The sequence below is a fragment of the Drosophila teissieri genome, unplaced genomic scaffold (assembly GCF_016746235.2).
Source record: "Drosophila teissieri strain GT53w unplaced genomic scaffold, Prin_Dtei_1.1 Segkk10_quiver_pilon_scaf, whole genome shotgun sequence".
NCBI lineage: Eukaryota > Metazoa > Arthropoda > Insecta > Diptera > Drosophilidae > Drosophila > Drosophila teissieri.
In genome coordinates this window covers 761,128-780,625 of record NW_025224980.1, presented here as the reverse complement: position 1 = coordinate 780,625, position 19,498 = coordinate 761,128, and the positions used below count along the sequence as shown (strand labels likewise).

At 40.9% G+C, this 19,498-nt stretch overlaps 1 protein-coding gene across 1 annotated transcript in view; it reads right to left on the bottom strand.

Annotated features, from left to right (window-relative positions):
• Positions 1-19,217, bottom strand: part of LOC122625476 (dipeptidyl aminopeptidase-like protein 6) — a 418,811-nt gene extending 399,594 nt beyond the window's left edge. Inside the window, exon 1 of the mRNA XM_043805573.1 lies at positions 18,698-19,217. The gene's annotated coding sequence lies outside the window, so the exon portion shown is untranslated. The remainder of the gene's footprint in view (positions 1-18,697) is intronic.
• Positions 19,218-19,498: the final 281 nt, after the last annotated feature.

Here is a 19,498-nt window from a genome sequence, read left to right as displayed (position 1 = left end):
CCCAAAATAGCAGCATCAATAAACCATAATAAAGCAGTATTTGACAAATCATATAAATGTGTAAACAAAGAAGTACCTAGCAAAGTAGAGACTCTAGAAACACACATAAAGATAATAATAAAAGAATACAATAACATATGTAGAATAGTCACATCTATAGAAGATAGATTAACAGAAACACATAAGAAACATTGTCATAAAATACTAAGATCCCTCAATAAAAGATTGATCAATATTAGCATCAGACATAATCTAGATATTCAAATACCTGAAGATTTGCATTCATTGATTAATATAGATGAAAACAAATTACAAAACCTTGAGGAGTCTAAAGGTAATATCGACATTGAAATCGAAAGCGATATTGAGTCGTTACCAGAAGACATTGAAATAAAAAACAACGAAACCAAAATGCCAGACCAAATTGAGAAAGATAGATAATATGTTCGACAATTGTCGACAACAATACCAGAATTCGATGGCAAAAAGTCATCATTGACACGCTTTATAACAGCGTTAAGAATAACAGATAGAACAAAGGGAACTCAGGAAGATCTAGCAGTAGAAATAATAAAATCAAAAATAATAGGACCAATTTTATACAAAGTAACAAATGAAACAACCATCAGAGGCATCATTGACATACTTAATAGTAATGTAAAAGGTGAATCAGCCGAAGTTGTAAAAGCAAAGTTACTAAATATTAAACAGAAAGGGAAGACAGCTTCCCAATACACCACTGAAATTGACAATTTGCGAAAGGAATTAGAAACAATATATATTGACTTAGGCCTTTCAGCCGAAATTGCGGATAACTTCGCAACTAAAGAGTCAATACAAGCAATGACCAAAAATTGTGAATACGAAAAGCTACGAATAATACTCGAAGCTGGTAATTACAATACATTCAGTGATGCAGCAATAAAATACATACACTGCTGCACTGAAATGACAGGCAGTCCCAGTAGCGTCCTATATTTCAACAATGGACAACAAAACTACAGGGGAAATAACAACTATCGCGGCCATTACCGAGGCCGAGGCCGAGGTTACCGCGGTGGTTACAATACCAATTACAACAACAGAGGTAACTTCAGAGGAAATTACAGAGGAAACAACCGAGGAAGGAATAATTCCAACCGAGGTAATAGACAAAATCAAAATAACAACAACAATCACAATGTCCGAGCAATCGAAGCTGCTAGTACATCAAAAAATGCTACAGCTTCGGGAAACTAAATAAGTCGGTTCACACAATCAATCTTAATTTCAACATTTTTATACATGTGCATAATAATAATACGAATACAAAATTAACATTTTTAATAGATACAGGAGCAGATATTTCACTTATCAAAAACAGCTCAGATAATTTCCAAGACATAGACCAAAATACGATAACAAACATTTTTGGAGTTGGAGAAGGTTCAACAACCTCTCTAGGTCTAGTAAACATAGAACTAGCAACAAATAATTACATAATTCCACATAATTTCCACATAGTTAATTCTAATTTCCCAATACCCACCGATGGAATCATCGGAATAGACTTTATAAAGAAATACAATTGCAAATTAGATTTTAATACAGAAGAAGACTGGTTAATTTTGCGACCAGACAATATCACCTGTCCAATAAACGTACCAATAACACATACAATAGGCAATAACTCAACGTTATTACCAGCCCGATCCGAAGTAGTCCAACTAATTAAATTAAATACATCCGATGAACAGATCCTCATTCCTAATCAAGAAATAGACACAGGCATCTTTATTGCAAATACAATAACGACTAGTAAAAACACAGTAATTCGTATAATAAACACAACCAAAAGAAACCAAATATTGATAAGATACAATTTGAAAGTCTTAACAAATATGAAATAGTAAAAACAATTGATAACGAAAGAAATGAACATATTTTACAAAAATTAAACAAAAATTTTCCACCATTGTTTAAAAAACAACTAAATAAATTATGCACAAATTACACAGACATATTCGGACTTGAAACCGAATCTATAAGTACCAATCATTTTTACAAACAAAAATTAAGATTGAAAGATGATGAACCGATATACATCAAAAATTATAGAATACCAGAATCACAGAAAGAAGAAATAAATAGACAAGTTAACAAATTAATTGATGATAAAATAGTAGAACCAGCCGTATCTGAATACAACAGCCCATTGCTACTAGTACCGAAGAAATCATTACCAGGTTCCGCAACAAAACGATGGCGACTGGTAATCGATTATAGACAAATTAATAATGAGCTCTTATCAGACAAATTTCCACTTCCAAGAATAGACGATATTCTTGATCAATTAGGACGAGCAAGATACTTCTCGTGCCTAGACTTAATGTCAGGATTCCATCAAATAGAACTAGATGAAAACTCAAGAAACGTAACGTCATTTTCAACGAGCAACGGCTCCTATCGCTTCACGCGATTACCCTATGGTTTAAAAATTGCGCCCAACTCATTCCAAAGAATGATGACAATGGCATTTTCTGGATTAGAACCTTCACAGGCATTCCTGTATATGGATGACTTAATAGTCATCGGTTGTTCCGAAAATCATATGATGAAAAATTTGACTAACGTCTTTGACCTATGTAGGAAAAATAACCTAAAACTGCACCCAGACAAATGTTCATTCTTCATGCACGAAGTGACTTTTCTAGGTCATAAGTGTACTGATCGTGGTATTTTGCCAGATGATAAGAAATACGAAGTCATTGACAAATACCCCGTCCCCACGGACGCAGACAGCGCAAGAAGATTCATTGCATTTTGCAATTATTATAGACGTTTCATTAAAAATTTTTCTGGCTACTCTCGTCACATAACAAGGTTATGTAAAAAGAATGTAAAATTCGAATGGACTTCAGAATGCCAAAATGCATTCACATATCTCAAACAATCATTAATACAACCCACGTTATTACAATATCCAGATTTCAGCAAAGAATTTTGCATAATAACAGATGCAAGTAAACAAGCTTGCGGGGCAGTATTAACACAAACATACGATGAGAAACAACTACCAGTAGCATATGCCTCTCGCAGCTTCACTAAGGGAGAAAGTAACAAAAACACTACAGAGCAAGAATTAGCGGCAATACACTGGGCAATTAACTACTTCAGACCATACATATATGGCAAACATTTCGTTGTAAAAACAGATCATAGGCCTTTAACATACCTCTTCTCAATGAGAAATCCTACTTCCAAACTCACTAGAATGAGACTTGATTTAGAAGAATATGAGTTCACAGTAGAATATCTTAAAGGAAAGGATAATCATGTAGCCGATGCGTTATCAAGAATAACCATCGATGAATTAAAAAATATGCAAAAACAAGTCTTGAAAGTCACTACAAGACAACAGAGTAGACAAAACAACTGCGCAGTAAATGAAAAAGAACAAGAAATTTTGCCAAGGCAAATACTTGAAAATGCTTCTAAGCCCAACGTATATAAAGTCATCAATAATGACGATGTACGAAAAACAGTGACCTTGCATATAACTGACACATTATGTTTCTTAAAACATGGTAAGAAAATTATTGCAAGAATTGAGATTAGCGACCTATATACTAATGGAACTCTCGACTTAGGTCAGTTCTTCCACAGGCTTGAAAAAGAAGCCGATATACTTGGCATCAGCCAACTCAAAATGGCACCGAGCGGAAAGATCTTTGAATTAATTTCAACTGAAACTTTCAAAAATATGGGCAATAAATTTTTTAAACAAATAAGAGTAGCGCTACTCAAGCCGGTGACCACAATATCTAATGATATTGAAAAAGAAGCAATACTGTCTACATTTCATAATGATCCTATTCAAGGAGGTCATACTGGCATTTCAAGAACGCTAGCGAAAATCAAAAGACATTACTATTGGAAAGGGATGACAAATTTCATATCTCAGTACATACGTAAGTGTCCAGAATGTCAGAAAGCAAAAACAACAAAGCACATAAAGACCCCTTTAACAACTACAGACACACCAACTAAAGCATTTGACAAAGTCATTATTGACACAGTTGGACCATTACCCAAATCAGACAATGGTCATGAATACATAATTACTTTAATATGTGATCTGACCAAATACCTTGTTGCTATCCCCATAGCAAACAAAAGTGCTAGTACAGTAGCCAAGGCTATATTCGAATCATTCATTCTCAAATACGGTCCGATGAAGACGTTCATCACCGATATGGGAACAGAATATAGAAACACAATCATGAACGAACTTTGTAAGTATTTGAAAATAAACAATCTTACATCAACAGCTCACCACCATCAAACACTTGGTACGGTAGAGAGAAGCCACAGAACACTAAATGAATATCTACGTTCATACATATCAGTCGATAAAACTGATTGGGACGTATGGCTTAACTATTTCGTATATTTCAATACTACACCATCAATGGCACATAACTATTGTCCATATGAATTAGTATACAGTAAAACACCTAATTTACCTAAAGAATTAAGCATTAAAAATAACATAGACCCTATATACAACATAGATAATTACGCAATAGAATCTAGGTACAGATTAGAAATGGCATATAAAAGAGCCAGAATAATGTTAGAAAACCATAAACGTAAAAATAAGGAATACTACGATAGGAAAGTACTAGATAAAGAAATAATAATTAACGATAAAGTTCTTTTAAGAAATGAAACAGGACATAAACTAGACAATAGATATTTAGGACCATATATAGTAGTAGGAATAGAAGAACCGAACAATATAATAATAAAAGACGATAAAAACAAAACTCAAAAGGTTCATAAGGATAGATTAAAAACTTTTAACGAATAACGTAATTTTTCATTAAATAACAAAAATACGAAACATTTAAACTCTCAATTTTATTCAAAAGAAAACACAAATTATTCTTATCATCATCATTCAACCGATTGGTCTGATCAACCATATCAACAGAATATGGTAATGATGACAATAATATACAAAAATTAAAAAATACAAAAATTTCATGAATTTACGAATTTACAAGAGACACAATATTTTTAAATCTACACAATACATATAAATAAATAACAAATCAAAATACAATTTTATATACAAAAAAAAAAAAAAAAAAATTTTAAATGTATATTATAATAAAAAAAAAAAAACACAAAAACAAAAATAGCAAAAATATAAAATAATGAAAAAAAAAAAAATACTTTTTTTTAAAAATGACTACATATATTACGTCATTTCTTTAAAAAGGGAGGTGTAGTGTATCTACCCTCAATATGTAGAGTAGAGTTAATATGTAAGTAAAGTATATACATTGTGACACTTTGTCACATAAATGATAATAAGCACAAATAATATCAAAAGACCACCAACACCTACATACACACTCCAGCTCTTGAAATACGATCTAACGCTTATACATAAGCCGATCGCGGAGCGTGAGAATGCTGAGCATGCACTTTGCAGCTCAAGTGGTCAAGCTATACACAAGCTATGTATGCCCTCTGCATACACATGTATATGTATACAATATAACAAACACATAGTCTTAAGCATACCATGTACGGGTAGCTGTAACCAAGAACAGCAATATGAATTCATTCAAATAAAGCGATTCAAACAGAGCAGATGCTATGAGCTCTGTCAATCAAATCTAACTTACCAATTCTAAATTACAACTAAAAGTTATCTGAATACCTATTCCAACTACCAAATATTACAAGGGATTATCCCTTGCGCAAATTGTTCTCTGTCTTATTGGGATAAACTTGATTTATTGGTACTCAATATTGATGTTGAATATATTCAACTGGTGCTCAATATTGGGAGACATACATATGGACGTCACAATTATTTTATTCAACTTTCAGTTCATAGTAGCTAATATGTTTATAGTCCCTCAATGTAAAAGTTTCCGAATTATACAAAAATGTGTAAACGTTTGCAGGCAGGACAATATGTTCAATACAATAAAGCCGATGTCTTTCCCTTAAGATGTTGATGTCTGGGTCCCCTGTGATAATAATATTTGTAAGTTTTATAGTTACCAGATATTTCACACAAAACATTTATCCGCTTCGGCGAAAGAAATAAGTATTTAAATAAGTATTTAATAAATTCAATATAAAATCGCTTTTTATTGAGTGCCTACATATAACAGAAAATTATATTTTCTGTTAACCTAATTAAACATCTGAATTAATCAATTTTCTTTACAAGATTATGTTTATTATGTGGACGACCCATAATTTTCTTTCTGTATTTACCTAAATTGGAATCAAACTCGCAGCTATGGAACTATCTTATTTAGTTTGATCGAACATATTGAGGACCCACGTGAAAGTGCTTGATAGTGCATAGTCTGTAACGAACTGATTTTGTTTGTCTGCTCGCTACGGAATACGTGCGGCTAGCTCAGTAGAATTTTAGTGTTCGTCCCACCAAATTTATAATATAACGTGATCACCCGGTTACCACTAATAACACTTGCAGATTAGTCTCTTGGGTCTTCATTTGCACTTAGTTTAAAACGTAATTTGATTGTCTAGACGTCTCTGCTCTCCCGTCGTAGAGTCGGACCCTTGTCTGGTACTGCCGCGGACGCACGTGTGCGGGTGGCGAGAAAAAAGGCCAAGAGCTTAGGGAAGCGTCACCGTTCCCAGACTAGGGTGAATAATTGGCGGGCTCTCAAAGGCATACGTCTAGCCACAACCTCTTGTCCTTTGCTCTGTCCCGGCCGATCCCGCCGGACGCCTGTTCAGTTCCTACCGACGCACCGCGCTATCGCCCGGATACGCCGCAGTCCCTGTAGCAAGACGCCCAGTGAAAGACGAACGTTCTACCCTACCTTTTCTCTCCTGCCGGTGCGGTCGGACCTGGATGGTCTGCTCGGCGGCCTGGTTCCGCTGTCTCGCCGCTCTCGTCGTTCTGGGTGGCGCGGGCCTTCGTTGTTGGGCGCTCGTCACTTGGGCTGAGAATTGTTGTCGTACGCAGACTCACGGAAGCTAACGGCTGCGATTCCCCAAGGCAAACGCCTGTGGAACAGCAACACGCCAACCACACGTCTGTTCGGACTGGTGGCGCCGGTACCACGCCTGCTCGGATCGCACGGACACACCAGGCTATCGCCTGGTTCAAGTACGCGGTCTCCTACACAGTCCACTGGGTCTACACCACAATCCCTGCCGCTTTTCTGGTGCCCTCCTTGGTCTGGCTTCGCCTCCGGGCTACCCGTGCTTCGTCGTATTGGACCTCAGCTACCTGCGTCTCAATTCGGAGACTTTCCCTGTCCCGAACGTCTTGACGTAGCGATCTTGCTTCTTGTTGACTACCACGGCTGTAGCTCTTCTGCTGACTTCGTTCTTCACTTGTTCATTGGTATACTTGTTCTCCTCGACTGTCCAGCTTCCAGCGTTCGGCCCGCTAAAATAGGCCTTCTCTAACGGTTCATCCCTCTGGTCTCCAGTCTCCGGATCCAAAGTCCACGGTTTTACCGTTGGCCCTGTCCAAAGTCCAGCTTGTACCGTTACTCTCCTTCAAACCTTCTGACTTCAGGCTCAGAGTCTCCAAACTCTCTTTCTCCGGGCTCTGAGTCTCCAAACTCTCTTTCTCCAGTTTCAGAGTCTCCAAACTCTCTTCCCTCAGAGTCTCCGAACTCTCTTTCTCCAGTTCAGAGTCTCCAAACTCTCTTTCTCCAGTCCCGCACTGCCGTTACTACGCGTTGACTTGTTGCGTAACTGGAAACGGCAGGCCCTCCTCATGCGATCACATCTCACATCTCCCCCTTTCTTCGGAAAAATTTAAAATCCGGCCTTGCGGTTACCGCGGAACATTCCTGAGGTCCGGGCGACGCTCACAGCTCCGTCTCGAGTTCCACAGCGCCGATCTCCTTTCAGTATATTCCTCGTTCCTCCTTTTCAAATTTGGCCGCCCATTCGTATTTCTGTGACCCTTCTTCGTTCTTCGCTCTTCTTCCCGCATTCCGCATTTTCGTCTTCCCGTTATCTGGTCACACCATTACCCGTTGATCGATTGTTGCCGATAGATCCCGATAACTCCCATTGGGGCGGCGTTGCCACTTGATGACCATGGTATTTCTGTAGTGTGACCCGTCATGTGCTGCTAATTCCGATATTTTGCCCATCGATTGACACTATCGAGTGCCGATCGACCGCCTTTTGATCGAGGCGCCCCCTACCCTAAGCATTGATGACTATAAACAAAATTCTGGCGCTAAGTTGGAATGTAAACAAAACCGTTTCATCATTGTTGATCCTTGACTTTCTTCCCTGCAGCCTCATTTGGCGTGGCTTGCGGTACTGCTGTACCGCCCCTCCCCTTTCCGCGGGAGTATGTGGGTTCCTTGGAGGTAGTTGTTGAGGCAGGATTCTGCTGCGCTCGTGGTTCGTTTGTGGTTCGTTTGACTCTCGCCTTGGCCTGACGCTAGAACGGTTGTCGGACTCGCAGTCTGCATCCGTTGACTCTGGCCTCGGCCTGACGCTAGAACGGCTGCCGAACCTCGTCCGTTCTCAGGTGTTGTCGTTCTCCTGCCTGCCTTACCTGTTTTCTTCCGATGAACCCGAATTCACGATCTCGTCATCATTGTCCTCCCAAACCTGCTGCTTTAGGTCGCTGACGTGTACCGTGCGTTCCTTTTTGTTCTTCCGGTATCGAATCTTACATATCACTGGCGATATAAAATCCACAATTTGGTACGGCCCATCGAACCTCGGAGCTAGTTTGGCCGCAAACCCTTCAGCCGCTTTTGATAAATGGTGCTCTTTGGCCCACACCACTTCACCAAGCCTCGGCTTCCACTGTCTTCTCCGCAGGTTGTAATGCCTCGCTTGGTCCTGGGACACCCTCTCCAGGTTCCTCCGCACAATCTGGAAGATCTCTTTCATCTTCTCAGCGTTTCCTTCCGGTGACTCTGGTTGCCTTCCTGTACCTAGCGTTTCTCTGTTATAGAGTGCATTCGGTAATCTTGGCTCGCGGCCCTGTGTCAAAAATGCCGGTGAGCAGCCTGTGGAATCTGACACACTGGAATTCACAGCCAGCATGATTTCGGGCCATCTTTCATCCCAATTCCTCTGGTTCTGTCCGGCAAACTGTGCTATCATTGTCTTCACAGTGCGGTTGGCTCTCTCCGTCGGATTCTCCTGCGGGGTGTACGGTGCCGTAAACTGCTGCTTTACCCCCATGTCGTTGCGACTATGCGTTCCCTAAACGCTTTCTGCAATGTTTCCGCTGTGACTGTTCGCAAAGGCACCAATTCCGTCCACTTTGAAAACCTGTCGATCAGCACCAACAACATATTGTTTCCATGCTTCGATCTTGGTAGTGGTCCGACGAAATCGGCGCACACTGTCGCCCAGGACGCTTCCGGGATCTGTGTCAACATCTTTACCGCCGCCTGCCGCTGATTCGGTTTGAACCTTGCGCAGTCCTCGCATTTCCGAACGTCGGCCCTTGCGTCTCTCTGCATTCCTGGCAATCGTCTTCCGACTGCCTACATGACCGGTTGCCGAGGAATCGTGGACCCTCAGCTGCCGCGGAACACATAGCTTCCAGGTCACTACATCTTCGTTTCCTGCTCTGTGCGGAATCTGCCTGTTAAGGGTGCTCCCTCCCATACGTAGTCTGTAAACTTTTGAGGGTCTTTTATCTTCTCTCGCATTTCCGTGATCCAACTGCATTTTGACTCGGCCTCTGTGTCCTGCGTTCTTCTCAGCATTTCGGATTCAGCTGAAACCGACTCTGGCAGTGGCTGCCTCAATAATACATCTGCTACCACGTTCAACTAGCCTTTCCTTTTTGCGACTTCGAAGTCGCAGCTGCAGCTCCAACGCCCATCTGGCTATTCTTCCCGGGGCTTTCTATGTGGTTCAGCCACTTCAGTGCCATGTGATTCGTCACTACCTTAAAGTGGTAGCCCTCCAGGTACGGCATCAGCTTCCGGATAGCCCACACAATTGCCAAGCACTCTTTCTCTGTTGTTGAGTAGTTCTTCTCGGCTCCGTTTAGGGTCCGGCTGGAGTATGAAATCACCTTTTCGCCTTCTTCTGTGTCCTGTGTGAGGTTCGCGCCAATTCCGTAGTCACTGGCGTTCGTTTGCAGGATGAACATTTTTCCGAAATCAGGGCACGCCAAGACTGGGTCGGTAACTAGTCTGGCTTTTACCTTCTCGAAGGCTTGCTGGTGGTCCTGTGACCATGTCCACTTGGTACCCATGCGGAGGAGGTCGTTGAGTGGCCTTACGATGCGCGCGAGGCCCGGCACAAAAAGTCGGTACCAAGATGCGACTCCAAGGTATTGCCTCAGCTCGCGGACCGATGACGGTGGTTCTAGCTGGGCTACGACCGCTACCTTCTCTGGGTCCGTGCCTATCCCTTGGCAGGGATACAGTTGTTCTTGCTTGAAGAACTGGCATTTCTCCGGGTTTATTCTTAGGTTCGCGCTCTTCAAACGCCGGAAAACTTCCCTGAGGTTTTTTTTGTGTTCCTCTAGGGTGCGGCCAATCACGATGATGTCATCTTGATACGCAAATGCATGTGGCGAAATTTCCGGTTCAATCACCTAATCCAGGGCCCGTTGAAATGTGGGCGACGCGGAGTGTTATTCAAACGGCATCACTCTCCATTGGAACAGCCCTTACCCTGGGACCGTGAAAGCCGTGAAGCCCCGACTTGACTCTTTAAACGGTATTTGCCAATACCCATCCTTGAGGCCCAGGCTGCTTATGAAGCGCGCCTCCCTTAGTTGGTCGAGGATGTAGTTTATCCGTGGCATCGAGTAGGCATCCTTTATGGATTTCGCGTTTATTTTTCTTCATGTTCATTTCTATCATTCCCATCTCCAGAAGTTCGTCCACCTTTGCATTGATCTCCCCTTGAATCTTTGGATTGTTGGGGTAGTATCTCTGCTTAATTGGTTCATCATCCTTTATGGTTATCGTGTGCTCGGCTATACTAGATGTTCCGGTCATGGAGTGAAACTCCGCGAGCTCTGTTTCCAGGAATTTATTCATGTCATCCTCTTCGCCGTCCTTTTGGACTACTGCGACCGACAACTTCTCCTCGAGCCACCCGTTGTGTCTGCCTCTGGCCGGTATTCGGATTTCATGACCGGCGCACCTGATCTCGGCCCCGACTTGCGTGAGGAAATTCCACCCCAGCACCAACGCATCCACTATTCCTGGTAATATCAGCAGGCTCATGCTGAGTCGCCTGTTGCCGAACTCCACTCCTATTTCGAGCTTTGCGTTGATCCGCACCTTCCATCTGCCAACTTAACCTGCCGTCGTATCCTTATAATCGCTCCACGGGCAGCCAGCTTGTCCGCCAGCTCTTCGCGTATGAAGCTTGCTGTTACCCCGGTTCGATCGTGGCCTTGTACGTGTCCCCATCGATCGTCACTGCTGCGGTCAAGTGCTGTTCCTTCTCGATTAATTTTCCAGTTAGTTTGGAGAGGCGGCACCCTGCGACCCCGGCTCGCCTCTCTGCGGCTGGGATCGCTGCCCATTTCCCGCTCTCTGGCAGCAATCCGTACTTCGGATTCCTATTTTTCCGCACATCCAGCAGAACAGCAGCCTCTGTTTTCGGCAGCCTCTTGCCCAATGGTCGTGTCCACCGCACCTGCGACATGCTTCTTGCGGATTGGCAACATGGGTTGGGTTTTGACCCGAGTTGCCCCCAAGAGTCGTTCCCGTGTGTCTCGGGTGGTGACTGACGGCCTCCATAGGGTTGTGTTTTGTCGCCTAGATTGCACCGGAGTATATTGCGCCCATTGTTCCTGGGTCTGCGTACCCAGATCTCCTGAGTCCTCACACCTTCTACACGTGACATGTGTTGCGGCCGGGGCTTTGTTGCGGCTGAATTTATGCTATTCCGCGAAGGCTTCCCGCTCCTTGCGCAATTCCTCGTACTTATCTGGTAGGATCTCATCGCTATTCGGAGGTCTGGCGTGCAGTTCTCCTTAATGAGCTCCAGCGTTTCCTTTTCCCATACCCAAGGGGTCTTATCAGGGTCTGCATCTCGACCATGTAGTCCTTGAATGCTTCCCTAAACCCTTGCTTCCTTTGTTTCACCTTGTCCGCGAGTTTCGTAAAGTATCCCCTGGGCAGGAAATACGTTTGAAAACTATCTATAAATTCGGCCCAAGTCCTCCAGTGTTTGTTGTTTGATATGTACTATTTCAGAGCCTTTCCCTGCATTAATTCCGGCATGGCTCGGGGATTCATGTTCAGGTCCAAACCGTACGTGTTTGCGGACCACTCCACCTGCTCCAGGAATTCGAGGGGTTTTTCTTCTCCGCCGAAGCGAAAAGACCATTTTCTTACTTGCTTCGCTACTTTTGCGTAGTCCGGCTGCCTGGGCCTGGGTCTTTCTGTACTTTCCGTTTCTGCGTAGTACTCCGCTAGGGCCTTTCGCATGTCCTCTGTCCTTCCGGACAGCGATATGCGCAACCTCTGTGCGACATATGGGAAATCTTCCTTTTTAAGACGGTAGATCCAACTTCTACCCATACCGCTTTATTTGTGTATACTGCCGGGATAATCACGTTATTTGGGCGCCAGATGTAACGAACTGATTTTGTTTGTCTGCTCGCTACGGAATACGTGCGACTGGCTCAGTAGATTTTAAGTGTTCTTCCCACCAAATTTATAATATAACGTGATCACCCGGTTACCAGTAATAACACTTGCAGATTTGTCTCTTGGGTCTTTATTTGCACTTAGTTTACAACGTAATTTGATTGTCTAGACGGCTCTGCTCTCCCGTCGTAGAGTCGGACCCTCGCCTGCCGCGGACGCACGTGTGCGGGTGGCGAGAAGAAAGGCCAAGGGCTTAGGGAAGCGTCACCGTTCCCAGACTAGGGTGTAGCTAACGGCTGCGATTCCCCATGGCAAACGCCTGTGGGACAGCAAAACGCCAACCCCACGTCTGTTCGGACTGGTGGCGCCGGTACCACGCCTGCTCGGATCGCACGGACACACCAGGCTATCGCCTGGTTCAAGTACGCGGTCTCCTACACAGTCCACTGGGTCTACACCACAATCCCTGCCGCTTTTCTGGTGCCCTCCTTGGTCTGGCTTCGCCTCCGGGCTACCCGTGCTTCGTCGTATTGGACCTCAGCTACCTGCGTCTCAATTCGGAGACTTTCCCTGTCCCGAACGTCTTGACGTAGCGATCTTGCTTCTTGTTGACTACCACGGCTGTAGCTCTTCTGCTGACTTCGTTCTTCACTTGTTCATTGGTATACTTGTTCTCCTCGACTGTCCAGCTACCAGCGTTCGGCCCGCTAAAATAGGCCTTCTCTAACGGTTCATCCCTCTGGTCTCCAGTCTCCGGATCCAAAGTCCACGGTTTTACCGTTGGCCCTGTCCAAAGTCCAGCTTGTACCGTTACTCTCCTTCAAACCTTCTGACTTCAGGCTCAGAGTCTCCAAACTCTCTTTCTCCGGGCTCTGAGTCTCCAAACTCTCTTTCTCCAGTTTCAGAGTCTCCAAACTCTCTTCCCTCAGAGTCTCCGAACTCTCTTTCTCCAGTTCAGAGTCTCCAAACTCTCTTTCTCCAGTCCCGCACTGCCGTTACTACGCGTTGACTTGTTGCGTATCTGATCATGCGATCATTATTCGCATTTGTGCGGAGTTTTTAACTCCTCACAAGTCTTTTATATTGTAACATCTACATTTATTAAAACGCCAATCACCCAACCTAATGGCTATAATACGTTGAGTTAAAGAAAATGGAACAAAGAAAAACAACTTCTATAACAACTGAAGAAAAATAATTGCTGCTTTAGCACTTGAGAGACATATCGTCTTCTTGGCCAAAGAACGCCGGGGTGTTTTCGTTTAGGCATTCAAGGTTATCAGGTTTTTCTTGTTTTGGTATAATCGTTATCGTACCACACTTTCATTAAAAAAGGACGTGTTGGATTCGTAGCATTGAGTTAAATAGGAGTACACGGAACACAATTCTCTTTTTCGGCAAAGTCTTGGAAATTCTACAGTAAGTGCCATCGAAGTACGGCGCTTTCCTATGAAGTAGCTTTTGTATATGAAGGCAAACTTCATCTGGGCTTACATGCTGGATCGGTAATGTATTTGGAGAAGGATCTATTGTTTCTTCCACCTCTTCGCGACTCACAAGGTCAAATAGCTGAAAGCGTTTCTCTAGCTCGTCCACAAAAGGTAAAGAGATCTCTGAGTCAAACCGGCGCCGTGTTTTGTCGGCTATCTGTATTTTGCGAATCTATATTCCGTGTAGATTTCCGTGTATATTGTAGAGGTTGTAGCCGTACGGTTTTTTGTGCTCAGCGTTGCGGAGCATCTCAACAAAATATTCGCGTTGGTTATCAAACAGATGCTTCTTCAAATCATCTTAAGCCGACGATAAGCGCGGTTGTCGACTGGATTATGGGATCCCATATATTATATCTGCGACGTAAGAATATTTATACTCGTTACTCGTAGAGGAAAAGGGTATACTAGATTCGTTAAAAAGTATGTAACAGGCAGAAGGAAACGTTTCCGATTATATAAAGTATATATATTCTTGATCAATATTCGTCTGTCCGTCCGTCTGTCCGTCCGTATGAACGTCGAGATCTCAGGAACTACAAAAGCTAGAATGTTCAGAGTAAACATACAGACTCCAGAGACATAGACGCAGCGCAAACTGCCAAAACTGCCACGCCCACACTTTTGAAAAATGTTTTGATATTTTTTCAGTTTTGTATTTGTCTTGTAAATTTTATCCATTTGCAAAAAAACTGTTTGACACGCCCACTCTAACGCCCACAAACCGCCAAAAACTGTCAGTGTTGAAGACTCGCCTTCGCACTTCCACTAGCTGAGTAACGGGTATCAGATAGTCGGGGTACTCGGGGAACCTCACCAAGTGCATAACCTCAGGTTTTAAAAGTGCCTGAGGTGGGTTTGAGGAGTTTGAGAAGTGTCCACACGTTGCGCACTCGGCAACAATATGGATGTTCTGCTCAAACAGATCAACAGCGTCTCTAATGTCGTCGGGAAAGCTTAACATCATATTATGGTTGACAATCTAATTAACTTGTGTATGCAAGTGCTATTCCGCGAGTGGTTGAGTTTTCCAGAGACGATGGTGAGCATTCCAATCCCAACCGATTATGATCTCTTTACCCAGGTCGTTGACGAATTTTTCGAAGTCGTCAGCAGAATATGGGAAATTTGGTGGACCATAGATAGACAAAATGACTCGGTAGATAGATAGACCCAAGGAAGATTTTGACATTGACTGCGGCAAATTGAACATATTGAATTTGCATAGTGGGTAGTTGCTAGATGGATATCATACCCATATAGCTTGAAGCACAGCCTAAAACAAAAGTGTGTTTCACTAACCAACAAAATGTAAATATTATCACTAAGCACAAAGAGCTCCAACTCAAGGTCTTTTTTGGCATGTCCGTCGGCGTTCCACATAATAATTTTAAGCAGTGCCTGAAGAATTCTGGGGCAACCATTTTGAGACAAGTCCTATTATCGATATCCATACTATAGAATAGCTAGTCAATCTGAGCAGCTATGACCGACAGTCATTCGTTGGAACTGCTCCGAGGTGCGTCGCTGCTGGTGATCTGGCTGCTGTTTTTGTTCAAATCTTTGATGTTGTTGTAATGGCTATTACAATAGGCTACCCTATTGTTGCTGCCCAGCGGGAAAACTGTTGAATCCAACGAGAATGTCACTTTTGCGTCATCACAACTCTTATTACCGTATGTATGGTTACCGCCACAGTTAAAAATGTTCACTGCATGAACGGGCCTCCAAACACATCTGACGCAGTTCGGAGGCTTTTGGCAAAGATTGTAGGGGAATTCATCTTTAATATTTTTGGTGACAAAATTAGTCGGGTCCTCCAGTCGTTATCGACATCATTTATTGCACATCCTTGTGCAAATCAGCTAATGAGGAATTAAGTACCTAACTCATTTTCTGATATTGTCAACCAAAGAGGTGTTAATGGTTATCATCGGAGTCCAAAGAACCAGGCATAATGCACTGCACCGTCAATTCAGAAAACCAATTTATATTTTGACCAAAATTACAAAAAAAAAACTATAGAGAAACCTAAGAAAAACAGCTGTTAAGAAGTGGAAACTCTCACAGTCCAGAGCGCCAGAGGTATGATGGTCCGGATGAAGCAGTAGAAGTACTTAGATGATGAAGAAAGAAGGAGGGAAGAATACTTTTAAACGACCAGATCATGACAGTGCGCTGTAGGCTTATTCTTGCGCTAACTGCATGCTGTCACCGCAGAGATGAAGATTGCCTCTGTGAGTAAAGACGGCAGACAAAATATTGTGCTTATGTTTAATAGCTGCTCATTAATATAGACAGCAATACCATCAGCCGCAAGCATAGTAGTTGCTTACCATTAGCATTTTTTCCACCATTTTTTGGGTTCTAAAATTTTCTGAGCATTTTATAATGCTTATTAACATATATTTTGAGTTCAGGTATTGATTTGTAATTGCCTATTTCTAGACGAATTTGAGTCATGTTTGATTAGAAAAAAATTAATTCTGTGATAATGGGTGTGGTTACTTTGTATCGACTTAAACAGAGCATAAGCTTGAGGTGTACTGTAAGTTTTCCACTTTTTGTATGCTCTTTTGAGCTGTTTTTAAGTGGTTATGAAACAATGGTTTTGATTCGGACGAATGTCATGCCTACGTACAGATTCGGAACAGGTATAAAAATAAAAAATATTTTATTGTAAGAACTTAACTTGCTATTCTACTTCTCAAATAGAATATTTGTTGTCCCAAGTCTAAAAAGACAAAACAAATTTTAGATGAAGGAGAGCAGCTTCTAGCTACAGCGAAGACGACTCAAATTCGAGAGTGAGTCAATGGCAGGCAGATCAAAGGGGAAACGCGGCATGTTCCGAGGGACGACGAAGGAATGACGAGTGATGGATGAAGTTCATTAATAGAATTTTCAACGGACAAACAAGCTAACCAAAGCTTCCTAAATGGCAGTGGGGTGAAGATAATGAAATTGCATTTGAAAAAAGTCTTGCTGTTTTTTATTTTAAATATTTTGATTTGGCCGATCAGGGGTCCTTCACAGTTCTCCTGTTCCTACAGTATATCCACAGCTTCGGTCAAAGAAACTATAACCGAAATAAAATATACGTGTTACGCACTTCAACGAATCTAGCAGTGATTGTCGATGCTAGCAATTACGCTGTGGCGGCAGTTAAGGCGCTAAGATATTCAATATGCCTACCTAATAAGACGCTGCACAATGGCGCAAAAGATACAGATACTATACAAAAATCAAATTTTTGATGACAACGGATCGTTGCATGAGATATCGGCAGGTAATAGTTCAAAGGGGTTGAATCTTAAAAATGATTCAAATCGGTTCAGTATTTTAGAAGTTACACGTGTTCAAAGTTGAACCTTTTTTGGGTTGCAAAAGAAGCAGGTGTTTTTTATAGAACATTCCGACTTTGCGGACGATTTTTAGGTAAAATATGTAACCGATCGGCTTGGTTATGGTCTCTATGGAAAGGGTCATCAGATCTCTGTAAAGGTGTTGGTGTTGTTCATGAATATGTTCTTTATCATATTCAAAAGAGATCAGGTCCCCCCACGTCCAACCCCGAATTTCCAAGGCAAAAGATACTTTCAAATCAGCGTAAAAAACGCGCGGCTTAGTGCAAATTCTGCTACAAGCGCAGTCGCTGCGCCGTACGAAGGTTCATGGCGGGCATACATTTTTTCAAGTATTGGCGGCTTGTTTTTCAATCCCTGACATTGTAATGATTTTAAATGAATGTATAATGATTAACTAATCTTCAAAAATATTAAATGAAGTAAAATTGAATGATTATTTTGAACAAAAAGTGCAAAAAAAGGTAAAAATAGATCAAAATTGACAAAAAAAAAAATAAAAATAAATAAAAAATATTTTCTTTAAAATATATTTATTTTTTGTTTTTAAAACATTAAATATGTACCATATTAAAGTATTTGTGGAAATTGGATAAAAATTGAGAAAACTGCCTCCAAAAACATTAATTTTCGAATTTACTATTTATCACACCATATTGTATGTATGACATCGCAAGGTACCTTTCATTTAAAAATAAATTATGAAAATATCTCAACTGGTTCAAGAGTTTTGATTTTTGTAACCAAAAAGTATCTAAGGGGCCACTGTACGCTGGTACATCATTTTCGATGAATTTAGTATATTGTTTTACTCAACTAATAACATGGTAAACATTCAACCATTAACAATCACTAAACTTAGCTATATATTTAAGGCCACAAAGCTGGGCTATCTTTAAATTAAATTATATTTGTCAAACGATATAAAAATATCGCCCTTTATGATTTTCCATATAAGTCCACTTACATTTTTATTATCATAAGCATCCCCAACATGTATGCTTTGTAACATGTACATACATATATACGTCTTAACGCGGGCGTGGCAATAATTTGAAAAAATAACTTGGACTGATTGGCGTCTCTATAATCTGATTACTGGTTTGTTATCCTGATCAAAAACAAGAAACGCATTTAGCAAAAGGTGTTACCTTAAAAAAATGTTTACAAAAATCTTTAGAAATTGATATACTGAAACAGGAAATAAATTTATGGAAAGAATTTTTAAACATACCAATAATCCAGGCGAGCACATTTTTTAAGTACGTTTTATTGAAGTTATTGAGTTACATTTAAGTGTATTTTAAGTTGAGTAAAAACACCAAAATTATTTTTAAGTTTCACATATTTTTGTCATAGGGCTTATTCTAAAAGGTTAGTTGAATATTTGTTATCATTCGACAATTTAAAAGCAACCTTTTCACATTTATCCCAATATTTTGTAAGATTGTAAGTATGAGGTCCTTTTACATTTTGAATAACGGTTTATATCTTATTATTTTTATCAAAAATTATGAAATAGTTTATTTTTAATTTTGTATTGTTATAATTCAACAGTATATGCACGTATTTGACAACAATATTATTCAAATGTTATTATATTGTTTATATACGGTCAAATCAAGACCATCCAATTGGCATTTCAGATTTTGGTTTGCAACGTTCTCGATTTTAAAAATACAAAGAAAGAACATATAGAATGGACACATGCTCATTTCTATATTTTAAAACAATGAACTCATGAATTATAAAAGATTTTGGCTTTAATTTTAAGAAAATGGTTTTTAATACCCTTTTTAATAGGGTGACATATGTTTTGTATGTGTAAATAATATGTGCATACAATACTTCGAAATCCCGACTGTTTCGTAAGGTTCCAATTCAAAGCATTTAATTTGTGATAAATTTAATTTTTTTTTAATTAAATAAAGAATTTCGGCTCTATTCCAATTTTTACTACTTAAAGTCACATATGGATTCAAAATTTCCTAGACTGACTTTATAAATGATTTCCAAAGAAAAATAAAGACATCAC